The sequence below is a fragment of the Chlamydotis macqueenii genome, chromosome 20 (genome assembly GCF_036417535.1).
Source record: "Chlamydotis macqueenii isolate bChlMac1 chromosome 20, bChlMac1.mat, whole genome shotgun sequence".
NCBI classification, from domain to species: Eukaryota; Metazoa; Chordata; class Aves; order Otidiformes; family Otididae; genus Chlamydotis; species Chlamydotis macqueenii.
The window spans coordinates 9,698,658-9,704,657 of record NC_141575.1 but is presented as its reverse complement, the minus strand read 5'-3'; positions in this window follow the sequence as shown (position 1 = coordinate 9,704,657).

Genomic DNA, 6,000 nt, shown 5'->3' with positions numbered 1-6,000 from the left:
TGGAGCAAGAATGTAAATTGCTGTCCCTCATTAGAGACTGTCGCCCTGCATGGACGATAATGAGTCCAGGAAAAAAGAGGGATGACAGTAATCAAGGACTGGATCAATAACTTCAACCCTAGAGCAGAGACAGCCCATATGAATTCAAAGTAGACTAGATAGAATTCAGCGGCTAGAAAAATTTGCTTTTGAAAACTCATTTGTTTTCTTTTATTTTGTTTTGTTTTTATTAGAGCGGAAAACCTCTAATGCAATGTTTCCAGTAGTCAATTGATTCCTTCCTCCAGAGAGGAACATTGTCACCATTGTCTCCAGTTTCCCTGTGGTGACAGTCAAAAACTGGGCAGGAGCACAGGGAGGTGCATGACAGGTTTCCTGAGTACAATGTACTCCTCCAGCAGAGAGTATTTTGACGCAAATCAGTATATTTATCTCAACTCGAGAGCAGCCCTGAGGAGAAGGACTTGGGAGTGATGGTGGACGAGAAGCTCAACATGAGCCGGCAATGTGCACTTGCAGCCCAGAAACCAACCCCATCCTGGGCTGCATCCCCAGCAGCGTGGGCAGCAGGGCGAGGGAGGGGATTCTGCCCCTCTGCTCCACTCTGGTGAGACCCCCCTGCAGCACTGCATCCAGCTCTGGAGCCCCCAACACCAGAAGGACGTGGACCAGTTGGAGAGGGTCCAGAGGAGGCCATGAAGATGATGGGAGGGCTGGAGCAGCTCTGCTGTGAGGCCAGGCTGGGAGAGCTGGGGCTGTTCAGCCTGGAGAAGAGGAGGCTCCAGGGAGACCTGAGAGCGGCTCCCAGTGCCCAAAGGGGGCTGCAGGAACGGTGGGGAGAGACTCTTCAGCAGGGCCTGTTGGGATAGGATGAGGGGTAATGGTTTCAAAATAGAAGGAGGCAGATTTAGATTAGATATTAGGAATTTTGTTTTCACACTGAGGGTGGTGGAGCACTGTCCCAGGTTGCCCAGAGAGGTGGTGGATGCCCCATCCCTGGAAACATTCCAGGCCAGGTTGGCCGGGGCTCTGAGCAACCTGATCTGGTTGGAGATATCCCTGTGCTGGCCCCAGAGGAGGCTGGGCTTGACTCTTCTGGGCTCCTCCACCCACCTGCTCCTGCTTCTCTTTCAAGCGATGCTTTTTGGTGGCTGGAGGTGAGCAGATGGGTGAAGCCCATGCAGCAGAGCAGTGTGACAGCGGGGTCCACCACTGACTCAGCCTGTGTAGGAGGGGAAACTCCGTGCAGCCTCTGCAAGATGCGGGGAGGGGCTCCTGCTGTCCCTTGACCACCAACCCTTCACCAGGTGCTGGAGGACAGAGAAGAGGTTAGGGAACAAGTCGGGGACCTTGGAAGACCTAGCTGATTCCCTTTTCTCTCCCCACCACAGATTTCCTGTGTGACTCCAGATGAGTCATTTAATGCCTCCATGGTTCCCCATTTGCAAAAACGGACTTTCCCTACCTCATAGTAACGACAGTAGGATAAATGGTCTCGTCAGCCCTGGATACTCTCTTGGTGTAGACCGACTGAGTACAGTTAAATCAGTACCTCCTCTGAGCAAACAGCCAGAAAAGGTCCTGATTTTTCTGGGAATACATCAGTTATTCCTAAGAAAACAAGTAATATTTTGGGTGATGGCATCAGAGCACACAGTGGAGTTTTGAAGTCATTCTTGATAATGCATTCCATTTGGCACGCACAGGACGCTGCAGTTTGGCTGCGTTACAGAGAGCTGCTTTAGGTCCTTGCATACCGAAAGGGAAGGCTGTAAAGACAGGGAAAACACCTGCGGGTGGGGATCAGGGCAGCCTTGGCAAGGACGCTGAAGAAGTCTAATGGCAGGGTCTTCTTCACCCCATCCGGAGCAGAGACAACACGTAGGCAGAAGATTAATGACAGGGATGAGATCCTGCCTGCAGCTCGGCGGCTGGGCTCCTGCAGTGGGGGAGAGGGATCCTGTGCAGCTCAGACCATGGAAAGCACCGAGCAGTGCTTAGGCATTTCGGTGTGGTTTTTTCAACCGTTGTGTTTTCCTGGAGAGGAAGGTGCAGCATGGAGAGACCCAGAGCCTGTGCTGAGCTGGGGAAATCTTCCCAGGGCAGGGGCACATGCAGGTGGCTAACACCTGCTTTGGCCAAAAAGGTGTTAATGAGGACTAATTGGCTCCATTAGCCCCACCTTGCTCTGCTGCTGCATTGGATGAAAGGGGGTGGGGTAGGAAAGGAGGGTGGCTCTGTTGGGGGTGGGTTGCTGCAGGCTGGGGTGGGGGGTTGCAGTGGGGTGTGGAGTGGGGCTCAGGTCCCTGGATGTGCAGATCCCTGAAGGTATGGAGGGAAACTGAGGCACAATGGATTATTTGGGTTGATTGTAAGGGAAGCTGAGGGAGCTTGGCTGCTTATGGTTGTGTTTATTTTTTTAGCTCCCTAGTCAGTTCTGGCTCCTTTAAGTTCCCAAGTAGAAAACATCCAAGTAATGCAATAATTCAGGCTGATATTTATGTGATGTTTCCTGTTTCATGTGACTCTGAGTTGAGTTAGTGCTTTGCTGCTTCAGCCAAAGACTTTCTTTGGTCTCTGTCTACATAAGCAATCAATAGTGATGACTGCAGGGTGAGTGAGGAGATGGCATTCTACTCTCTGAGCCTCCTGGCATGATTTCTGGAATTCCTTGTAAATCCCAGCTGTGTGGGAAGGCTGAGCTGTGGCAGATAGCAGCCTCTTGCCATGCTCCTCCCTCATCCCCGGAGCATGGCCCTCCCTTACTCTGGGACTGCCTGTCCCAAAGTGAATGGGGAAAAAGGGAAAGAGAATAAGAGACATTTATTTTTTTTTCTGAAGAGCCAGATGGGAAAGCCCGCAAAGGGGAAAATAGTGACAAGCCAGCGATGTCCTGGCCAATTTCTGTTTTCCCTCTGTCTTACAGATTAATGACGCATTAGAATAGGGGAGGTGGCAGGGCAAAAAGGAATAATGGTTGCTCAGCGGTGGGTTTTGTCGGAGTCTGGAAGCTAGCTGACGCGATCGCTTAGTCATGACCTCTTTGAGTAAAGATGTCCCGGCAGCCCCTTGACACAGGGCGCTGGTGGGGAGCTATTTGCTTGCCGGAGGATGGCCTCACGCAGTGCAGAAAGCCAACCAGTCTGTGGGTTGTTAGCATCCCTGCTAGTTCCTGTGGCTCCAGGGCTGGTCTGGTAGCTGAGAAGACACACGAGTTGGCCGCTGTATCCATATGGGAGGGAGAGAGGGTGCGATTGTGGCTTCTGATGAGGTTTCTTTCATGTGGTGCAGGTTGCTGAAGATAAACAACTAGGAACACGAAAGCTGACATACAACTGTCATGTTCCAAAGCTTTGGCCAAAAAGGAGAACCTGTCCCAGACTAGACTGATCTCGCGTCTCCTGTGGTCCAGGTGAGTGCTGTAGCCTCGGGCTCAAGGGCTGTTCTCATCTTCAGGTTGAAACAGGCAAAAGCGCTCTTACATAGCGGGCAAAGAATTTAAGGAATCCACCACAGGAACTGAGGGAACAAACAGAAAGTGATTAGTCTGTTCATGGACCTGTTACTCATGAGTTTAACGCTAAAAGGGATGAGGTATGGATGCACCGTCTGAAACCTTGGCTATGGTGGAAGTGAGTGTGGATGCAACAGGATAGGAGGGAAATGAAACACCCCTGTATTCTCCCTAAAGAGCATTTTCTGCCACTGCTGTTCAAGAACTGTCCTCAGTGGACTGCTGGTCTGGTATTTTAGGATGTCCCCTATGTCTTTAAGGGTCTTCAGTCTTTGCTTTATTGGGAGAACACTCTGTCTGGGTTTCTGACCGGCAGCATGACTTGTCCCGATCCCAACAGGCCTGTTGGGAGGCATGGGCTCTGTCTGTACTGCTTGGCAAAGGGAGACACAGGGCACCCTCTGGGAGCCTGGGCCGAGTGCCCCGTGGTTCCTGCCTGCTCCCTTGGCGTGGACATCCTTCTCCTGGAGACCGGGGAGAGGTGAGAGGGGGCAGTGAAATGGTTCCTCCCTGGGTCTTACTCTGACACGTGCTTTCCAGTTGTCTGTAGACTTAGCAACGCTCTTGACTCCTGCGGGTCCTGCCGTGTAGAGAGCTCTGGCTCAGAATAATCACTTTCTACTGGCACAACCCTTGGAGGAAAGGCTGGGGGCTCTGAGAGCCTCAGGAAGGGACCCTTGTGTCAGAGGAACCAGCACTGCGAGGTGTTGGAAACAAATCTCACTTTTGAGTGCCAAAACCTTTTCCAAGAACTTCCATTGCAGCTGCTCTCTCCTCACACAAACACCTTATTTTGTCAAAGTGGTGTTTTTGGAGATGAGCCCTCAGCTGAACAAAGTGCACTGCGCACTACCAATACTGTGCTCGTAATTAAGATTAAAATATTCTTGGGTATTTTTGCCTCTGAGTGGCAGGGGGTTCCTTACCCACCACTTGAGGAAAGCCACCAAAAGTGGATATTCCCAGACGCTGGGGTAGTGATGGCTGAGGCCAGTAAAGCCCTTCAGAGGGCTCGGTGAGTGTTTTGGAAGCATGAGCTGAAGTTGTTAGTCTTCTGCTGATTTCTAAGCTGTGTAAACACAAACCTAAATGGATGAGCCTTGAATTGTTCCCTCCAGATCTGACGTTAGACAGGCCTTAATGTACGATGAAGGTAAACCAGTCTAATTTGTCACCTCTACCGCAATGCGAAAGGTGTCCTGTGTTGGAGCAGAGGGACCTTGGGAAGTTTGGGAGCTGGGGGATGCGGTCCCTTCTGAAGGGATAGTAGAGGAGGGAGAGATGATCTTGAGGTGTCACAGCCCCAGCACAGAAAGTTATCAGTTAGCTTCTCAGCCCAATGGAAGATGGGCATAAACCCATTAATTAATAAATCAAGACAATTGGCGTTAGCATTTGCAGCTTTGCGTCCTGCCAATGTACGTGGAGGGTGGAGAAATGACATAGCTCAGAATCACTAGGCTTGGGGAGGCCCAGGAACCTGCCTGGTGTCCCCTTTCCCTTGCTCTGGGTTTGTGGTGATCTGACTTGGGTTGCTTACAGAAAATACAGGAAAATAGAGCACAGGTGGAAGTAGCCCTTGCTGTTGCAGCTGTGCTCATAGCGTGCACGCTTTCCTCTGGGATTTTCCAGCAAGTATAGAGCAGGTGCTGGTGTAGCATTGTCGTTTGCCTTATCACTTAGGAGATCCACCCTACCCTGTAATGCAGCAAGACTTTTCTGGGAAGAAATGACATGAAAACTCCTTCTTGCAACTATGGCAGCGCTCTTCTTTACCCAACATATTTTCCCTAAAAATATTGGGGCTTTGCTCAGCTACGCCTTGGGAACCTTCCAGAAGAATAAATAAAGTGAAACCTCTTTAAAGAACTGTGATGTCATTGCTGCAATTACAGCAATGAAAGCATGACCCCACGGTGCCCCACTGAGGCGAGAAAACACTCCCCATAGCAAGTAGGCTTGCCAAAAACTGGTTTGTGGTTACGCACTTGGCTTTGAAGGTGTGCATAAATGTTGTCTTGGAATTGGGATTGTAATTTAGAAGCAGATTTGCTCAACAGAGTGTGCCTGATGAACATGCATCAAAGTCTAGATTATGACTGTAGAGGGCCAGTATTAATGCGACACCCAGGAGACCAGTCCTGTATTGTCAGCCTACGTGAGAATTAGCTGCAGCCAATGCATGAAGAAAGGGTCCTTTTCAATCCTCCTTACCTCACCTCCTCTATTAAAGAAGTATAAAGGGATGACCGTTGAGGGTCATGAGATGCCACCATGCAAAACATACTGGTAGCAGAGCCCTAGGGACTGTCTAGTCTGACAGGACGTAGACGTTCATACGCAGATATTGGAGTTTTCCATATACTGTAATAGCTTTCCTACTTTCTCAACAGATAATTCGGTGGCAAAGAGGAACAGTCCCACTGCTATAGCAAAAGGTTGTTTCAGATCTCCTTGTTTTTGTTCTAGAGATTCCCCTGTTTTAC